Source organism: Nansenia antarctica, assembly GCF_963989245.1.
Source record: "Nansenia antarctica genome assembly, chromosome: 2".
Taxonomy (NCBI): domain Eukaryota; kingdom Metazoa; phylum Chordata; class Actinopteri; order Argentiniformes; family Microstomatidae; genus Nansenia; species Nansenia antarctica.
The window spans coordinates 16623630-16645232 of record NC_137675.1 but is presented as its reverse complement, the minus strand read 5'-3'; positions in this window follow the sequence as shown (position 1 = coordinate 16645232).

Sequence of the window (21603 nt, the reverse complement as noted above, 5' to 3'; positions counted from 1 at the left end):
TCACATGAAGATACATGGTTGTGGCAAGAAGAAATGCTACATATCTAATAGCATTGGGTGATGGCTGCCACAGAATATTAACAAAAGTATACGTGTTTAGACAGAAATTAGACATTTGAATTGACCTAAGTCTGTAAATCAGATTGTTGACAGGTGGGCTTTTTCACGGACGGCAATCGCACAGCTATTACCTTCTCAATGAATCCTAAAATAAACCAAACCAAGTATTTGCTGTTCTATTCCTACAATACAGTTGTGAAATTAGCAGTGCTTTGAAGTAGTAGCTGTATTGCACTGCAAAAACTACTGACTGTCCAGGCGTTTATTCCAGCCCAGCATTAACCAACTTGATTCAGACAAATGCGGGCCAGACTGAAAACTGTGAGAAGATGATTGTTTAAAACCCATGTTTTAGTATGTTGTTGTTGCAGGTCCAGGGCTGCAGTGAATACTTGCAAACACTCAATAGATCTCCAAGACCAGAAGTTGGAGAAATCTGCCTTATAATATGCCATGTTCAATAATAATAACAACGACGACGACGATAATAATAATATGAATATGAATATGAATACAACTAATGATAATAAGAAGAACAACAACAACTTACTGTTGTAAGTTAATAATACAGTATTATCAAAACTTTATACTGCAATACATTTATCACTTTACCCTCATTCAGATTTCCACATGGCAAACAGCGCAGGTGACCAAAAGCCCCACCACTAAAAAAGGTTGGAGTCAAAGGTTTGGACAAGGTCAAGGTCAGGTGTGTCATGTTTTCCGCGTACTTAGGTATAAAAGAGGGTGTCTGAGTTCCAGGTGTCAGAGAGCTCTTGGCTTCCCCTAGTCTTGGTCTACCAACCTCCACCATGAGAACCCTCATCCTGGTCTCCATCGGTCTCAGCATGGCTGTGGACACCTGGGCTCAGAGACCTGAACCTTGTGGTGAGTACCTGACTAGTTTTTTTTTACATTCATTTTCAAATTCATTCATTAGTTCATTCATTCATTCATTTGAGCTTTTGAATAGTAGACCACGGATCATAAAGCATTGTACATGGAAAACAATAATGTTGGTACCTTTAAATGTGCGCAGAATCTTAAATATATCAGCAAGTTAACTCACCACCTCTGCTCGTTGGAAACCTTAATTTGGTAAGATCCTTATGTCCAATGTCCAATGGACATCTATGTCCAAAGCATTTAATTTAAGCAAGTTGCAAGTACAACACATGGTGATGTAAATACCTGTGATGTAATTTCATTGTAACAATCTCAATCAGATTTTTTTTACCTCTTATGCTTCTTCTTCTCTCTCCTGCCCTCTCACTCTCCTTCCCTCATCTTCTTTCTCTCAGAATGTTGATAGCACGCCAGCTGCCATGTTCCAGTCACAGTTCACCTATGATGCCCTTGGACAGAAGGTGCGCATCAGAGCTTATGGGATATTAGAGAACAACACTGCGGTGACTGTGGACCAGCTGATGTTCTTTAGAGAGGTAACAGTCATTTAGGAATTTAGCAGATACAGCGTATTGCTCGTAGTTTCAATTGTCTCTATATTATTAAATGTTTTAACCCGACCCATTTCATGTGTGGACAGCTGTACTTCCAAACTATTTTTTTCTTCTGATTAACATAAAATAATTCTCCATGACCTTTAATAAATGATTGAACTTTATACATCGACTCAATTTAAAATGTTGAAGAACATAAAGATAAGAAAACTGTTACAACATCCCCAGTTGATGATGTTACTTAATTAAATACAATCAAATACTGTACATCACAACACAACAATTGTATTAATCAATTAATCATTAATCAATATGGCTTTAGAACAGTATTGACTCCCTACCTGCTACCTCTCCAGGGTTACTACTATGAGATCCATTGGGATAAGTTCTCCTGTAAGAAGATGAGACTGGACTCCACCTTCCACCCCATGCAGGTTCCCAAGGATGCCAAATTCAATGCCCAGCAGTGGCGGCTGGTGATAAAAAATGTGGGTGGGGCACAGGTTATGGGGGCATGCTCCACGGGGAAGAATATCAACTTTAAAATCTGGATTTACAGTCGATTTTAGCATGAGAATAGCTCTACCCCCCTGTACAGACCTCGCCATCCCCTCTACCCCCCTGTACAGACCTCTTCATCCCCTCTACCCCCCTGTACAGACCTCTTCATCCCCTCTACCCACCTCTACAGACCTCTTCATCCCCTCTACCCCCCTGTACAGACCTCTTCATCCCCTCTACCCACCTCTACAGACCTCTTCATCCCCTCTACCCACCTCTACAGACCTCTCCATCCCCTCTACCCCCTGTACAGACCTCTTCATCCCCTCTACCCCCCTGTACAGACCTCTCCATCCCCTCTACCCTCCTCTACAGACCTCTTCATCCCCTCTACCCACCTCTACAGACCTCTCCATCCCCTCTACCCCCTGTACAGACTTCTTCATCCCCTCTACCCCCCTGTACAGACCTCTTCATCCCCTCTACCCCCCTGTACAGACCTCTTCATCCCCTCTACCCCCCTGTACAGACCTCCTCATCCCCTCTACCCCCCTGTACAGACCTCCTCATCCCCTCTACCCCCCTGTACAGACCTCTTCATCCCCTCTACCCCCCTGTACAGACCCCGTCATAAATGTTGGACATTAACCAATGTTAACCTTATGTAGTTTCATTTGAAAGTATTTCACTCCGGCCGGGGAGAGAACGGACTATTCTGACTAGCACAACAAGTCCGCTAGCGATTAAGCTAACAGTCGCTAACAGTTTATCACTCGAGTGGTCAAGATGTTCTGGCGATACTTATCGTTAGGAAACTAACTAACTCTAACCCGCCGATTTATACGACGATATCTGTATTGTATTGCCGTGTTTGTATTCATTTAATTACAATTACAAGTTCAATACACCATACCTTTATTCTCTGACCGGGGCTCCGTGTCGTGTCTCAGAGGCAGAACCATTGACAGAGTTCAGAATACCGTTGGAGTTTGAATTCCAGAGACCGTCTGAGCTCGAGACCATCACCATGACCATCACCATGACCAATAATAATAATTAATAATAATAATAATAATTAAATTTTAATAAGAATAATTTTGCCATTTAACAGACGCTTTTAATCCAAAGCGATTTACAATTACGAATTACAGGGACGTTCCCCCTGGAGTAACTGAGGGCAAAGTGCCTTACTCAAGGGCTAAACACTAGTAGTGGTGTGGCTTCAGGCGGGATTTGAACTCCCAACCTTCCGATCACAAGTCCAACTCACTATCCACTAGACCACCACTAATTTTCGCGGCTCGGGCGAAGAAATTGGCTAATTCAAACCATCTAACATCCAATCTAATCCAATTGGCTAAATCCAATTTAGGCAGTTCGCGTTTTTTTTTGTTTTTTTTTAGAAATGCAGAAATTCACATATGCTATGATTATTCATTATTGCTTTTTGATTGATATCTCCTATAAATAACGACCTATTGGGTAACAGGCTACCTGTAAAGACCATTCATTCATACTCGAGGACCGTGTCTGTGCGTGCGTGCGTGCGTGCGTGTGTCACTATCCATCATCTCTCCAAACCCCACTAGATGGCAGCAGTGTCACACATGTGTGCACTGAATGAAAACACTCATGCCAAAATGGAAAAACAAAACAATTGATTTGTCCCAACTAAGGAGTGCGTTTCAATTGAAAGAATACGCCCAGTGACTGACTTGATATAGGCTTTATTTTAAGCAATTGATAGACATATCAAGCTTCAATCATAGGGCTACATGGTAATTGATTTTTGCAAGGATTTACAATGAAGCAATCTATCGTACACTTGCAATTGAGACTCGTCGGAATTTTTAGTTGTGGAGATGATTATTTTTATGAAAATATAGTAATGACCTGTGCTCTAATTGTATCTTATCAGAGCAGAATTTCAACTTCCCCACAGGAATTGGTAGGCTATTTCCTGTTACTATGCTGTGTCTCTCGCCGACTGTTGACCAAGAAGTTGTTGATCTAAACTGGCACAGTGCCTGTGATAAGGGCCTTTGGGAGAAGTAGACTACACACCATTGCTGTGTGGGAGGCTAGAAGGAAAGCGTAGCCTTTTTCTCGCAGACAGATCGGGGGACATTCAGGGAAGTTTCATATCTAATGTTTCATGGATTAAGAGTTGTTAGAACCCGCTCATTAAAAACACCTGGTATTTTCTCTTTCACATGAACTGGGGGACATGATGGCTGAGATGCCTAGACCGTGACACCACCTGTGACAGATACAGACACGTGTGGACACGCAGATACAGAGGACCAACCAGGAGGATGGCACACACTGTTACCTTCAATCTGAACCCTTGTCAAATGGATCCTGAGTATGAGTAAGTAGCTCTTCCCTCCTCTCTGACCAATGTTTTGTATGTGGACCCATGTGATTTATAGCTAATCATATTGTCTGTGTACTTTATTGCTCCTGTTATGTACAAACTGCTGTTGCAGTTTATGCTCAAACTGTTTTCACTTGCTCCCAAACGTACAGTATGGTTACCGTACAACTGTGTTCAGTTCAGCTCTGCTATATGCATAACACATGGTTGTATATCCAGCTAGTTTTCCTCTCTTTTTAGTTGCAAATTCACATACTGCCCTTGTATGCTATTACACACTGTTATTTTATTTCAAGGCCAAGATCGAAGTAGCCTACCCTATCTAAAGTTTCCATTGTTTCAGCTCAAGGTTGTGGTGGCCAAAATACAATATGTTTATTATTGTACATGAAGTGCTGTATCTTATATTAATGTCTTGTGTGCTTCTATTTGACTGATATTGTCATTTAAACCGTATTTGCACATTGTTTTTGAAGCCTGCGTTGCTCTTTGTCCTCTGTCCTGTTTAATTTGGAAGCAGTGACTTCAGTTGTCTTGGGAACATTCTCTGGAGAACTGGGAAACCATAAGACCTAGGCCTACACTTCATTCATGACTACTATGGGTTTTGTTTTCTATTTAGATATGTACAATGAAGTATAACATTGATTTCTGTCTGCATCTATAGCATGATGTCATGACGTGTCTCTATTGCACAACATTCCCCAGGAACCTTGGAGCTGATGACATGGCTCAGGTCTGTCAGCTCTTCAGGGAGCCAGGACCGGATGTTGAGGGCAAACCTGAAGCCCTGGAAATGGAGGACCTCACAAGGCAAGAAAGAGGTAACTCGAGTGGAATCTGTTTACGGAGAAACGAATGAGCATGAAATAGCTCTTCAAACATAACATTCGGCAAATGTACAGCACCAGTATGTCTTATTAATTCTCATCTAATCTCAACCGTGTTTTCCCTCACAGAGCGTGGAGGGATGAGGACAGATGAGAGCAGGCTGGAAATAGGTGATGCACCCATTCAGACACGCCCTCTGATGAGGAGCCGCTGGTCTGCTGCCACCCAGAGGGTTCTCTCCTCCATGCCCAGTCGCACTGCCGGTAAGATCACCCTCTTAGCCAAACCAGGGCAAGGATTTTGGGGGATTTGTGAATATTTTGATAGTGTGATTTTTTTGGTTGTTGTTGCAGGAATGGCCTTGTTAAGGTTAAGGTTATACTGCATATTCTGCTGTTAACATTTGTTGAGTTGTGTTATCTTACTGTGCCAGGAGTTTCAAACCCTAGCTTGAGTAGTGTCTGTGGCCTTGCCACTCTCTATAAAAGCCTCTGACTTTACAGTACCATATCTCCTCACACAGGACAGAGTCGCGTTGCAATCATCACCCAGTGCAACAACCGTTCCACTCAGCTGCGCAAGTATCGCCAGACCCAGCCCGCAATCCGAGACATCGCCCACTCTTCCAGACCTTGTAACCGTGACTATGGCACAGAGGAAGACTTGGAAGATGTCTGTGAGGAGGGTGAGTGTCACTCCCAAACCCACTTGTCAATCCTCTCCTAGTCACAGGTCCTTTCACCGGGAGTTGCCCTCTACATATGTGGGACATTTAAAGCCAGACCCTACTGCATCTACTGAGAGTGATGCTGTTGGAGGGAAGCCACTCTGGTGCGATTGCAGCTCTCTAGAATTTGGTTTAACAGACAGTTGTCCCTCTCCAAGTCTCTCCACTGGGAGTCAGTGTTGGCTGTGTCTGTGGGATTTGCTGCAAGCAACAAGACAAATGGCAGTGAAAATGGTTTAGCTCATGTGCTTGGATTACAGAGACCAAGAGGGAGCAGCTGGTGAATAACTGTGGCTGACCGAATGTGCATGCTGCGCACCATGCCTTTCAGTCTGGCAGAGAAGACTGAGCTGAGGTATGGATTGTAAATCATAGTGCAAGAATGACACACAAAACGTGTTTAGATCTTCAAAGATTCCACCTTATGCAGTTATAATCTTCCCTTAGAAAACGTGTATTCAGTGACAGAGACTCCAACTTAAGCAGTGAGGCTCCCTGCTATAGCACCCTCCATATTTACATTTTGAGAGTGAGTATAATTTAAAAAATACTGGCACAGAGAAAGACTGTTGAGAAACACATGGCTTGGTTCGTTATCAGGCAAACTGAGATGGAAGGCATGATGATAAGATGTGTGTGTTGGTGTCTGTGTATTTCCCAAAGGTCTTGCACCATGGCATGTTCGGCTGTCTCTTCCTGAGTTTCCTGCAGCTGTGGCAGGTGGCGACGAAGAGGCTGAGCGCCCGTTTTGGCACGGGGGTCCTCTCCTACTTCCTCTTCCTCAGGATCCTCCTCCTCTTGAACATCCTCCTCTTCCTCATCAATGGTTTGTTGGTGGTCATCCCCCAGGCCGTCAACCCTCCTGACCGTGTTCCCAGTGACAGCACTTTCACTGGGCTGGAGCTGCTCACTGGGACGGTAAGAAGGGAGTTAAAGTCTGCACAACACAATTTCACATGAATATACAGTAATGCATTGTTTAAGTTGTTTCATGTTGCTTTCTCAACACTCAACACTCCCACCTCTGCTCCCTCTCAGGGTTTCCTCTCTGACAGTGTGATGTTTTACGGCTACTACACCAACTCCACCATCAACAAGAATTGTAAACCTGCTCTGACCAGTGATGCCTGTCTGTGACCCTCAGGTGTCGTCATACAACATCCCCCTGGCCTACCTCTTAACCATCGGCATAGCCTTCTTCAGCAACTGCATCATCCTCGTCTTCAGGTCGAATGGCCACCTCTCTTCTGGAGAATCAGATCTATTCATCAAAAATGGGATCTTATTTTAACAACTTTTAACTGTATTGTTCTCTCTCAGCATGTCCAAGTCCTTTGGGAGGAGTTTCCGCATGTTCAAGTCTCGTGGAAACTTGGCTACCAAGGTGTTCTGCTCCTGGGACTTTAAAGTCAGCAAGAAGATGTCTGTCATGCTACAGTCTGAGAACATCAGCACCCAGCTCAAGGTATTGGAAATGCTGTGTGATGAATAGACACATTCACAAACACATAGGCACACTGAGGGACACACATTGTTAATTATATAGTTAGGACATTAGTTGCTAATATCACATTTAAATAGTATACAGTGTTTCATATGAATAAATGTTTGTTTCACATCCCTTACATACCAAACATTCATTTACATTTTTGGCATTTAGCAGATGCCTTTATCCAAAGCAACAATGCATTTGGCTAAGTAAGTGAGTCATCTATCCACCAGCCACACTGAAGTAAGTGAATCATATATCCATCCATCATAGCAGGAAAAAGTAATCTGGTCGGGCCTGGGGACCTTGGCTTCGTCGTGCTAGATTCTAGAAGAAGGAATTTTTTTTATGACACTGGAGAAACTGTACAGGGGGGTAGAGAGTATGTGTGGGATGGGCATGTGGCTCATGTGCTGAATAACATTTCATAAACTCCAGGGACCTTGTTCTGCTCACTAGTAGTGTAGTGTGGTAGTAGTGTGGTGAAGGATATGCACAGAACACTTGCAATTGATAGATTTGCTTTCTATCCAAAAGCCATTGATGCTGTCTACTTTGAAATATACACATATGTGTATACACAATATACACGTATACTGTATGTGCTGTTGCAGATTGCTACATTTAATCAACGAGGAACAAGCAGGTTCCCTCGACTGGCATTCGACGGAGATGAGACAAAAACAAAATATGAACTTTGGGAGACCAAAATGCTGGGACAATTTCATTTATTGGGGCTAAAGAACACGGTCCTGGGGGAACCGAGGACTGAAGCCGAAATGGCGGCAGACGAAAAGAAAAATGCCGACGCATACGCCGAGATGATTCTACTGTTGGATGACAAAAGCCTATCATTAATTATGAGGGATGCGGCCAACAACGGAAGAAAGGCTCTAAAAATATTGAGAGAGTATTATGCCGGGAAGGGAAAACCCCGGATAATTAACCTGTACACCATGCTTACATCGCTTCAGAAAGCGGACAACGAAAGCATCATGGACTACATCATCAGAGCAGAAACAGCCATCACAGCACTGCGGAATGCAGGTGAGACGTTGGGAGACGGCCTACTAGTGGCTATGGTCTTAAAAGGACTGCCTGGGAGTTTTAAGCCATTCGCAATACACGTGGCACATACAGATGGTAACATCACATTCGCAGAATTCAAGACTAAGCTAAGAAGTTTTGAAGAAACAGAAAAGATAAACGCAGCTGAGTCGAGCGACAGTGTGATGAAGACCCAAGGGAGAACCGGACGGCGACCCGCCAAGACAAACGCACGCGACCGGTACAAAGAAGATACAGAGGTGGTCTGCTTCAAGTGTGGCACCAAAGGCCACCGAGCGAAAGAATGTCGACAGAAGACATGGTGTAGTCGTTGCAGAAGTGACACACACAAAGACTCCACGTGTAGGCGTAAGGAAAGAAAGGATGGCGCGTGTAAAGTCTCAGCAGATGGCGACGCTGACTACGCGTTCAAGATGAGAGACGGAGAGACCGGTACCCAGCAGCAGTCGGCGAGCGGCGTCCAGGAGAAAGGATTGATGGTGGACACGGGGGCCACATCTCATATCATCACCGACGTGACCAAGTTTAAAGACTTTGACAGCACTTTCAGACCAGAAAAGCACAGTGTCGAGTTGGCAGACGGCACCCGGTGCAGCGGGGTCGCTCAGAGAAGGGGAGATGCTGAGGTTTCTCTGATCGACAGCAGTGGACGACGGCACAAGGCGACGCTGAGAGACGCTTTGTTCATACCGTCATACCCCCAGAACATCTTCTCGGTGAAGGCGGCGACTAACAGCGGGGCCACGGCCGTTTTCAAAGAAGAGAAAGATGCACTGATAACCAGAGACGGTAACAGATTTGACATTCATGTATATGGCAAGTTGTATTATTTGCATACTGAAGGTGAATCTAATGATAAGTGTAATGCATGTCACGACATACAGACATGGCATGAGATATTAGGCCACTGTAATTATGACGATGTTCTAAAGTTGCAGAATGTGGTTGAGGGTATGCAGATCAAGGGCAAAACAGGTAGACCCGAGCAAGAGTGTGAGGTGTGTATTCAGGGGAAGTTTGCACAAACCAGAAATAGAGACCCTGATACTAGAGTGGAGGCTCCCTTACAGATGGTACACACAGACCTTGCAGGTCCTATAGCCACAGACTCAATAGATGGCTACAAATATGTGCAGTCGTTCACAGACGATTACTCGAGCGCAGTGTTTGTATATTTTCTGAAAAAGAAAAGCGACACAGTACAAGCTACGGAAAAGTTCCTAGCAGATGTATCCCCGTACGGGAAAGTAAAATCCATCAGATCCGATAATGGAACTGAGTATACATGCAATGATTTTCAAACACTGTTAAGGAAAAACAAAATTAGACATGAAACGTCAGCTCCGTATTCCCCACACCAGAACGGGACTGCAGAGAGGGGTTGGCGTACTCTTTTTGAGATGGGTAGGTGCATGATAGTTGAAAGCAAGCTACCAAAACAACTATGGCACTACGCAGTACAAACAGCAGCGATGGTACGTAACAGATGCTTTAACAGACGTACAGGGCAAACTCCTTACCAGCTGCTGACAGGCAAGAAAGCAAATGTATCTAAAATGCAGAAGTTTGGGTCTGTATACTACACGTACAAACAGGACAAGGGAAAACTAGATACCAGGTGTGACCAGGGGTGTTTTGTGGGATATGACAAGAACAGCCCGGCATATTTGGTATATCATTCAGATACAAACAAAGTACAGAAACACAGGCTAGTAAAGTTTGTGAGCAGGGCAGCTGTAGAAAAACAGACACAGACATGTGAGACAAACTCAAATGATGACTATAACAGTATGGGACAACCAAGGACTAGCGAGACCACACAGGAGGCCAATAGGAGAACAGAAAATGCTGAAGAGCCAAGTGAACAGAGTAGAAGTACACAGTGGTAATCCAGGTGCAGTGGTGAGGCCTAATGACCATAACCAAACACAACAGAGTGTGACAGGTGATGAACCTGAGAGTAGGAGGTATCCAACCAGAGAAAGGAAGAAACCGAGTCACTTAGAGGATTTTGTAGATGAAGACAGTGATAGTGATGGGGTTCATACCACAGTAGACTACTGCTACAGGGCGGTATGTGGTGTTCCACAGACTTTTGGAGAGGCTATGAGGTCAGATAACTCAAAAGAGTGGGTAAAAGCCATGGATGAGGAGGTCCAGTCGTTAGAAGAGAACAAGACATTTACCCTGACAACCCTGCCAATAGGCAAGAAAACAGTGGGGGGTAGATGGGTTTACTCTATCAAGAGTGATATAAATGGAAGAGACAAGTACAAAGCACGGTTTGTGGCCAAGGGTTACAGCCAGGTAATGGGGATAGACTATGGGGAGACGTTTTCACCCACAGCAAACCTGACGAGTGTAAGGGTGGTGTTACAAAAAGCAGCACAGGAGAACCTACTCCTACACCAGATGGACGTGAAAACAGCGTATTTGCACGCTCCCATAGATTATGACATATACATCAATCCGCCAGAGGGTTATGAAGAGAAGGAGGATGATCTAGTGTATAAGCTAGAAAAATCACTTTATGGTCTTAAACAATCGGGGCGAAATTGGAATAGAGTCTTACATGATTGTTTAACTGAAAACGGGTTCACACAAAACCCAGCCGACCACTGTGTTTATGCCAAAGAGTCAAAAGACGAGAAGGTGATCATAATCATATGGGTCGATGACTTGATCATTGCAGCCAGCAATGAGAAGGTTTTGAGAGAGGTGAAAGAGATGCTCGCAGGAAAGTTTAAGATGAAAGATCTCGGCAGTCTCAAACATTTTCTGGGTATCGATTTCAGCCAATCCGATGGATGTGTAAAGATGTCACAGGAAAGGTACACTAACAAGATATTACAGCGTTTTAATATGCAAAATTGTAGAATTAGAGAAACGCCTTGTGATCAGAAACTGGAATATACTGAGGATGCAGTAAAGATGAATGATGTCAGGATGTACAGGGAGGCTGTAGGAAGCCTTATATACCTAACTACTTGTACCAGACCAGATTTAAGTTTTGTGGTAAGCAGGCTATCACAGTACTTTGTTGAGCCTACAGAGGAGCAGTGGGTCACTGTGAAACACACATTGAGGTATCTCAAGGGCACTTCTAAGAAAGGGTTAAGTTTCAAAAACGACAGTGAGAAGCTAGGTATACAGGCCTACAGTGATGCTGACTGGGCGTCTGATGTCAGAGACAGGCGCAGTACCACAGGGTACTGTGTGAGGCTTAGTAAGAACAGCTCTCTAGTTTCATGGAAAACTAGAAAACAACCTACGGTTGCACTTTCCACCTGTGAGGCGGAATATATGGCACTGGCTTCAACCATACAGGAGTGTCTATACCTAGAGCAGTTACTAGGAGGTATAGATAACTACATGTACACACAAACAATAGTGTATGAGGACAATCAGGGAACAATTGCTCTTGCCAAAAACCCTGTAAACAGACAGAGGAGTAAGCATGTGGACATAAAGTACCACTTTATCAGATCTACTGTGAGTGAGGGGAGAGTTATTTTGATGTATTGTCCTACAGATGACATGGTTGCTGATATAATGACAAAACCTGTAACTAAGTTGAAACTGAAGAAGTTTGCAGCTATTATTTTTGGAGTTTGAAATGTGTAAGACAGGGGTCCACTTTCATTCTGTATTTTTTGTTATTTTCGTTCAGATTGCAACAACCTGAGTACAAGTGGGGGTGTTAAGAGTTGTGTGATATATGTCCTCAGTTGATATATAATGTGTAATGTGTAATGTTAAGATTGTGCCACAAGAGGCGCTAAGGCGCAGGGTATAGGACGCATGCCTGCGTCATCACGTTCATGTGTGTTCATCACCTGTGGGAACTATATTAGTTCAAGACTGTCACCGTGAGACTGATGTGTGTACAGCCCGCCAATAAATATGCCAGGCTTGGCTAAAGGTGATCTTCATCGTGTTTCCTCCGAATGCAACGTTAGCTGCACAAGTATAGGATAACTTAACAACTCTCCTCGTTCTTTACTTTTACTTTTCTCTTTTGAGACCCTGACTTTGTTACTTTTCTCTTTTGAGACCCTTACCTGACTTTGGCTTCGCCTGTGACATCATCTTCTCTCTCCTTGTCAGAATATTCGCGGTAACGTTCCTCGAGTCTAGCAGCTCGCGCGCGGTGGACTGAACCATGCAATGACTAAATAGAGGGGTAAATAATAAGGCTTAATTTAGTCAAACATAGAGAAACAAAACTCCAGTTTGTTTCTTTTGTAACTTTTTTTAATACATAGAATTATAATTTGAAGTCGGCTACATTAACTTCCTTATGATAATAATAATAATATTATTATAAATATAATATTGTGGTGACTAGACACCCACTGAGTGATCAGGGCGAATTCACTACATTACCCAGGTGCCTTAGCAGGGTGATGAGGTGTATTTAAGGCGACCAGGAAGTGTGAATGAGGAAGTGAATGCAGAGTGTGCAATAAACACAGCTCTTGTTTACACATTAACCATGTGCTCCTAGTCCTTCTTGATATCCCTCAAACCAACAACTACATTGGTGACCCTGACAAGTGAGTTTTTTGGACGTTTTTCTGAAACTTTTTTGAACATGGCTAATGCAGTTGCTCTCAAATTGCCTGAGTTTTGGGAGCAAAATGTTAGTGCTTGGTTTGTGCAAGCTGAAGCTCAGTTTGCCATCAGGGATATAACTGCAGAAGACACAAAGTATTACTATGTGGTGGCATCTCTGAAGGGTTCAACTGCCGCACGGGTGATAAACCTGATAGAAAACCCACCAGCCAGGGACAAATATACCACTCTTAAAGGGCACCTGAAAGGAATTTTTGGATTGTCAGAACCAGAAAGAGCCCGGCAGCTCCTATCTCTCCCTGGGCTTGGAGACTCAAAGCCCTCTGAGTTAATGGACCATATGCTGGCTCTGCTTGGCAATCATCAACCATGTTTCCTTTTTAAAGAGCTTTTTTTGCAGCAACTCCCAGACCAGATTCGTTTGCCTTTAGCCAGTTCTGTAAAGGCAAACCTTCGTGAATTGGCTAAAGAAGCTGATGTTTTTTTTTCAGCTGGGAGAAAGACTGTTTCAGTCACGCCCATTACCAACACCAGCACTGCCTGGGAGGAATGCATGCATCAACCGCACACACACTCTGTCTCCGCTAGCGCTGTGGCCCGCCGTGAGAAGTCAAGTCTCTGCTTCTATCACGGCAAGTTCGGCAACAAAGCAAAGAAGTGCCTGCCACCTTGTAGCTGGTCGGGAAACGCGTTGGCCGCCACTCGTTAGCAGCCCTGAGTGTCGGCCCTTCCAGCGGATTGCTGTTCATTACTGACTCTATATCTGGCCGCAGATTTCTTTGTGACACTGGAGCTCAGGTCAGCATTCTGCCGGCGTCAGCCTTGGATATCCGAGCAGACAAACTGGGCCCCAACCTTGAAGCAGCTAATGGCACCCCCATCCCCACGTTTGGCACACGCCCCTTAACACTGTGCTTTGCTGGACAACGTTTCTCTTGGGACTTTGTGTTGGCGAAGGTGTCCACCCCGCTCCTGGGTGCTGATTTTCTTTGTGCTAATGGGCTGCTGGTGGATGTGGGTAACCGTCAGCTTGTCAACGCTGAGACCTTCTGCTCACTGGCTTGTGAGCACACCACCGCTACATCGACAAGACTGGCCGCTCTCCTTTCACCGGCTGATGATGTCGCCCAACTCCTGCTGGAGTTTTCAGACATCACAACGCCAACATTTTTGGCTGGCTCCATAAAACACAATGTGACACACTTCATACCTACCAGTGGTCCGCCTGTGCATGCTCGAGCCCGCCGGCTGGACCCACAAAAGTTGGCGATAGCAAAGGAGGAGTTCAGCTCCATGGAGAGACTGGGCATCATTCGTAGGTCTGACAGTCCCTGGGCCTCGCCTTTGCACCTGGTTCCCAAGGCCAATGGAGGCTGGCGCCCGTGTGGTGATTACCGGCGGCTTAATGATGCCACTACGCCTGACCGGTATCCAGTTCCCTACATTCAGGATTTCTCAGCCCACCTGGCAGGAGCAGTTATTTTTTCAAAGGTGGATCTCATTCGAGGATATCACCAAGTGCCAGTCCATCCTCAAGACATCACCAAAACGGCAGTCATCACACCGTTTGGCCTCTTTGAATATTTACGAATGCCTTTCGGCCTGAAGAATGCCGCCCAAACCTTTCAGCGGTTGATGGACTCAGTGTTGCGTGATCTGCCTTTTCTTTTTGTTTACCTTGATGATATCCTGGTGGCCAGTACATCCAAGGCAGAACACATGTCACACCTCCGCCTCCTTTTTGCTCAATTGCAGCAGCACGGCTTGATTGTCAATCCAGCAAAATGCCAGTTTGGGGTGCCCTCCATTGCTTTTCTCGGCCATCACATCACTTCTGCCGGTGCAACCCCACTGCCCTTAAAGGTGAAGGCGGTGCTGCAGTTCCCACGCCCCACAACAGTGAAGGCCCGGCAGGAGTTCCTGGGTATGGTGAATTTTTATCATCGCTTTATTCCACAAGCAGCCTGCCTCATGCGACCCCTGTATGGGGCCCTCAAGGGCAAGCCTCCCAAGCACATTGTTGACTGGTCCAGTGAAATGTCAGGATCATTCTCTGCCACCAAGGAAGCTCTTGCAAATGCAACCATGCTAGCACATCCAGTGCCAGATGCCCCCATTGCCTTGACATCTGATGCCTCAGACCGCGCAGTTGGTGCTGTTTTAGAGCAGCAGATTGACGGGGTTTGGCAGCCTCTCGCTTTTTTTAGCCGGCAGCTCCGTGCTAGTGAGCAGAAATACAGCACGTTCGACCGTGAGCTACTAGCCCTTTACCTGGCAGTCAGACATTTCCGTTTCCTCCTAGAGGCTCGACCATTCACTGCTTTTGTAGACCACAAGCCTTTAACTTTTGTCATGTCTAAACTGTCGGAGCCATGGTCAGCCAGGCAACAGCGTCATCTCTCCTACGTTTCTGAATTTACTACAGACATACAACATGTAGCAGGAAAGCAGAACGTCGTGGCTGACTGCCTTTCTCGCACCTTCACAAGCACCGTCCACCTCGGCATCGATTATGCCCGCATGGCTGTGGACCAAGATGCAGACCCTGACATTCAGGCCTTTCGGACGGCGACTACAGGGCTTCGGTTGGTGGATGTCCCTTTTGACGATAAGGGTACGACACTGCTATGCGATGTCTCTACTGGCCAGCCCCGTCCTCTGGCACCCAAGATGTGGAGACGGAAGGTTTTCGATGTCATACATGGCTTGTCACACCCAGGCCGGAAGCCATCACAGCGTCTGGTGACAGAAAAATTTGTCTGGCATGGCATGAAGAAGGACATTCGCGACTGGGTCAAAACATGCATCGCATGCCAGCTCACAAAAGTCCATCGACATGTGAAGGCACCATTGGAGCAGTTCACAGTCCCAGAAAGGCGCTTTGACCACATCAACGTGGATTTAGTTGGACCTCTTCCTCCTTCTGGAGGGTTCACCCATCTCTTGACAATGGTGGACAGAACGACACGGTGGCCAGAGGTGGTTCCACTGTCGGGAACAACGACAGCTGAGGTGGCCCGCGGATTCATTGGTACTTGGATCGCCCGGTTCGGGGTTCCCTCTGACCTCTCCTCAGACCGGGGACCACAATTCACCTCACAATTGTGGACCTCTATCACCCAACAGTTGGGTATTTCACTCCATCGGACTGCAGCATATCATCCCCAGGCCAATGGCCTGTGTGAGCGATTTCACCGTTCCATGAAAGCAGCCCTGAAAGTGGACCTCCAGGGCAATAGCTGGATCGACAGGCTACCCTGGGTGATGCTGGGACTTCGTACTGTACCTAAGGAGGACCTCCTCTCTTCTTCGGCAGAGCTTGTTTATGGCCAGGCCCTTAGAGTACCGGGTGATTTTTTCCCCTCTGTTAACGTTCCCTGGTCTGCACCAGAACAACTTCGTAATCTATGGGACAAGGCAAGTGCCTTTATGCCGACCCCTACTTCAAATCACAGCCTGCCACGTATCCATGTCCCTCTGGATCTCCAATCAGCAAGATATGTGTTCATCCGCCACGACGCACATAGGAACCCTCTACAGCCGCCTTACGATGGCCCCTACAGAGTTGTGGAGACAGGCGATAAGACCTTTATCATTGACATAGGGGGAAGTATGGAGCATATCTCAGTGGACCGCCTGAAGACAGCTCATCTAGATGGAGAACGGGCTGTGGAGGTGGCCCGTCCACCACGTCGTGGCCGCCCTCCTACAAGCACAACAAAAAAACCTCCCAGTGGTTCCGGGCCAGGCTGTCAGCAGCCAAGAGATTTCCGTCCAGCCCAAGTTCCGGAGTCCCGTAATCGCTTTGGACGAGTCCTCCGAGCTCCGGCACGTTATGGGAAGTCAGTGTTTGTGAATTCTGGGGGGGACCTGTGTGGTGACTAGACACCCACTGAGTGATCAGGGCGAATTCACTACATTACCCAGGTGCCTTAGCAGGGTGATGAGGTGTATTTAAGGCGACCAGGAAGTGTGAATGAGGAAGTGAATGCAGAGTGTGCAATAAACACAGCTCTTGTTTACACATTAACCATGTGCTCCTAGTCCTTCTTGATATCCCTCAAACCAACAACTACAATATATTAAAAAAAGATTATCTTGGGGCCCCTGTCAGTGCTGGGCCCTTAGAATCGTCCTAACTTGCCCCCCCCCCCCCTAGCGGCGCCCCTGGCTGTTGATGTGGTGAAATGAGTAGCCTATGGCTAATTAAAACTTGTAAGTCCCATCGCTGTGTGGGCATGATTCGCGCGCGTAAATGAGAACATTTCGCACTGTTATTTTGGAGACCCCCACAAAGCTCAGCTTATAACTCGAACCCTGGTGAAGGGTCATTTCACAATGAGGTTTGTAGTTTTCATCACTGCATGTGTGTTAGAACTGGAATGGATACTCTCCCTGCGTGTTATTACACTCTTTCAGACTTAAATGAAATAAAGTAGAAAGCGTCAAGTAAAAGTTGTCCTGCCACTTATTTCTCAACTTTTCCATTTACAAATTGCGTTGTGTTGTTGTTGTTATCATGGAACGGTATGCATTTGAAGGTGTGCTTCCATCTTAAAAGATGGAGGAAATTGATTTGGTATGCCCCCTGAGCAATGCACTTAACCCCTAATTGCGCTGACTATTGGCGCTTTTCCACTACAGTGTCGTACCGTGCCGGGCCGCGTGATCCCGGTTTGTTTTGCTTTCTCCACTGCCAACCGAGCCGTACCGGGCCATAGTACCCGTGCCATTTTTAGTTCCAGTTCGAGAGGGGTACTTTCGGTACTTTCGTGCCAGGCTGTGTGTGACGTGTGACGCTGCAGACCGTTGATTGGTCAATGGTAATCGTCAACATCGTCATGCCATAGACTTTATCGCTAACCGCCATTTTTAAATACCACAACAGATTTCACTGTCGGAAAATGTCACTTACTGTTTCTGTAATAACCTATTTATAAAGATTTGAAAAATTATGATAACCATCTCATTATCTTAGTTTTAAAAAAGAACATCTTTTATCATTTCATTTATTTTTTCCTAGAATGATAGAATGATCATAGAATGATAAAAATGATAAAAAATAATAATAAAGTGGAAAAAAAAGAAAAAATCAACATTATTTTTGTTTTCCTTAGAATGATAATAATATATAATAGTATGATTCTATGATCAAATTTGATCTAAGCACGTTCTATGAATGAGGCCCCAGAACTAAGAAATCACACCTGAATCGGGCATGCCGCCCTACCAGTAGGAGACATAATGAATTCCTTGGGACAAACCCTAACGGAAGCCCAAGGGAGGAAAGGCCTGCTCCAGTTCAAGTCCAATACCAGAGTAGGATGCTGGAACGTGAGAACTCTATATCAAATAGGAAAGTTAGCACAATTAGCAAAGGAGATGAGAAGATACAACATTGGTATAATAGGAGTAAGTGAGTGTAGATGGAACACCTTTGGGGAAGTCACCATCGCCACAGGAGAGAGGTTCCTGTATTCAGGAAAGGAGAACGAAGAGGATCCACATATGCATGGGGTGGGCTTAATTATCTCTAAAGACGCTGCAAGAAGCCTCCTTGATTGGAAACCAGTTTCAGAGCGCATAATCACTGCCAGGTTCCTATCCAAGGGTCGTAACATCACCATCATCCAGTGTTATGCACCGACAAATTCGGCTGAAACTGAGGAAAATGAAAAGTTCTACCAACAACTACAAGCGCAAGTACAGAAGACCCCAAAGAGAGACATCCAGATAGTCATGGGAGATATGAATGCCAAGGTTGGAAGGGACAACAGGCACTGGATGAACGCCATGGGAACTGAAGGTCTCGGAGAAATGAACGAGAATGGAACCCTCTTTGCGGACTTCTGCTCTTTCAACGAACTGATCATCGGAGGAACTATATTCCCACACAAGCCCACACACAAAGCGACATGGATCTCTCCTGATCTAAAGACAGAGAACCAGATCGACCATATAGCAATAACAAGAAAATGGCGAAAACTGCTGCTAGATGTTAGGGTAAAGAGGGGAGCAGACATCGACTCTGACCACCACCTGCTGATAGGAGAGTTCAGACTGAAACTAGCTGCAAGGACAGGGGAAGGAAGTAGGACCCAGAGAAAATTCAACATCAGGAAACTAGGGCATCACCAGGTTAGACAGGAAGCAGGGCTTACACTTATAAACAGATTCCAAGCATTAGCAGAAATGGGAGATGTTGAGGAACATTGGGAAAGCTGCAAGAAGGCCCTCATCGACACATGTGAACAGGTCCTAGGCTATAGGAAAGGAGAAAGAAAGGACTGGATAGCAGATGACACATGGAAAGATATAGAGGAAAGGAAGAACCTCAAAAACAAGTGCAATAGGGAGCCAGATATGACCAAGAAAGGGAAATGGAGACAAGAGCACCAACAACAGAGCAGAGTAGTGAAGAAGAAGACAAGAAGGGACAAGAGGAGATATATTGTCAACCTAGCATCTGAGGCAGAAGTAGCAGCGGGACAGAGGAACATGAAAGATCTCTACAGAATCACAAGACAACTAGCAGGGAAGAACAGAACCACTAGCCGACCGGTGAAGAATAAACAGGGACAACTCCTCACACAGGAAGTCCTGGGACGGGTGCTGAGGGACTGCGCCGACCAGCTGGCCGAGGTTTTCACCAACATCTTCAACCAGTCCCTGTCCCAGGCCACCATCCCACCCTGCCTGAAAACCTCAACTATCATCCCAGTCCCGAAGAAAAGCACGGTGAGCTGCCTAAACGACTACCGCCCGGTGGCACTCACACCAATCATCATGAAGTGCTTCGAGAAACTAGTCCGGGCCCACATACTCACACGCCTCCCGCCCAACCTGGATCCATACCAGTTCGCCTACAGAGCCCACAGGTCCACAGAGGACGCCATCGCGACGACTCTCCACGCCACTCTATCCCACCTGGAGAGGGGAAACAGCTACGCGAGACTGCTCTTTGTGGACTTCAGCTCTGCCTTCAACACCATCCTTCCAGACAGGCTAGTGACCAAACTACTAGACCTGGGACTATCACACTCTATATGTGCATGGATCAAGGACTTCCTGTCCGACCGCCCCCAGAGGGTGCGGGTGGGCTCCCACACCTCCACAGCCCTCAGACTCAGCACTGGGTCCCCCCAGGGCTGCGTGCTAAGCCCCATCCTCTACAACCTCTACACCTACGACTTCACCCCCGTCCACCCCAGCAACTCCATCGTAAAGTTTGCAGACGACACCACCGTGGTGGGCTGCATCTCGGGGGGGGACGAGGCGGCGTACAGGGATGAGGTAGAGCAGCTGAGCAAGCTGTGCAAGGTTAACAACCTGCTGCTGAACAAGTCAAAGACCCAGGAAATCATCGTGGACTTCAGGAGGAAAAAATCTGAGGTCCAGCCCTTGCTCATCGACGGAGAGAGCGTGGAGAGAGTCTCAACCCTCCGATTCCTGGGGGTGCACATACAGGATGACCTGTCCTGGAAGAACAACACAGCAGCCACCATCAAGAAGGCACAACAGCGGCTCTACTTCCTGAGAGTCCTCAGGAAGGAACACAACAAGCAGGAGATACTGGTGGCCTTCTACCGCGGCGCAGGGGAGAGCATCCTCACCTACGGCATCTGCAACTGGTTCTCCAGCTGCACAACCGCGGAGAGAATCTCCATTGTCAAACCGATCAAGGGCATATCGACTAGTAGTGCAAGAATGACAACGGTAAGATCATACGAACTAGTAGTTCATACTAGTATATATTATATAGTAGTATACCAAAGTCGTTGACACTACCCTTTCATTAACCCAAGAAATGATAGTCTGGCTAACCAGCTTTTTCAGGGTTTGCTAGCTAACGTGTTAGCTTCTACCACACTAGTAAGCAGCCGTCTTGCTGGGTAGCTAGCTGGGTAGCCAGTCAGCCAACTACGAACTCTGGCTTGTTGATTTTCAACCTTTCTCTTTTCGAGAGCATTGATCATTAAGCAATATCACACGAGAGGGAGTGTGTTATACTGAATATCAGCACGACAATCACAGCCGTGATATTCAGTATAACAGCACGACCTCGAGTGTGATATTGCTTTTATACAACAGTTCTACAGCGCGATTTATTAGTTAACAGTAATAAGCGACAACAGATTATGATTTGTTTGTTTATTTAATCATAAAAATAAACAAAAAATAGTTCCGCAACTGAACTTCAAATGGACTGTTGCCTAGTAACCTGAAAACAAACAAGTTTGTTTATAGGTTTGTAGTCTAATTAACGGTCATTTAGTAGAACACCTGTGCGGCGGAGTGATACGTTAAAAGTCCCAGTGCTGTTATACTGTATCGTAACTCATGGAATGCCTCTCGTCCAATCAAATTACTTGGTCGGAACTAACTGTTGTATAATATGTAAATAACGGTAGTGAGCTTTTGTGGCTGCAACTGCTAGCGTTTGTCTGTCAGTGATGGATCTGTGGCTAGACAATCAATGTATTGCTATTGGGTAGAGTTACTGCACACACAAAAA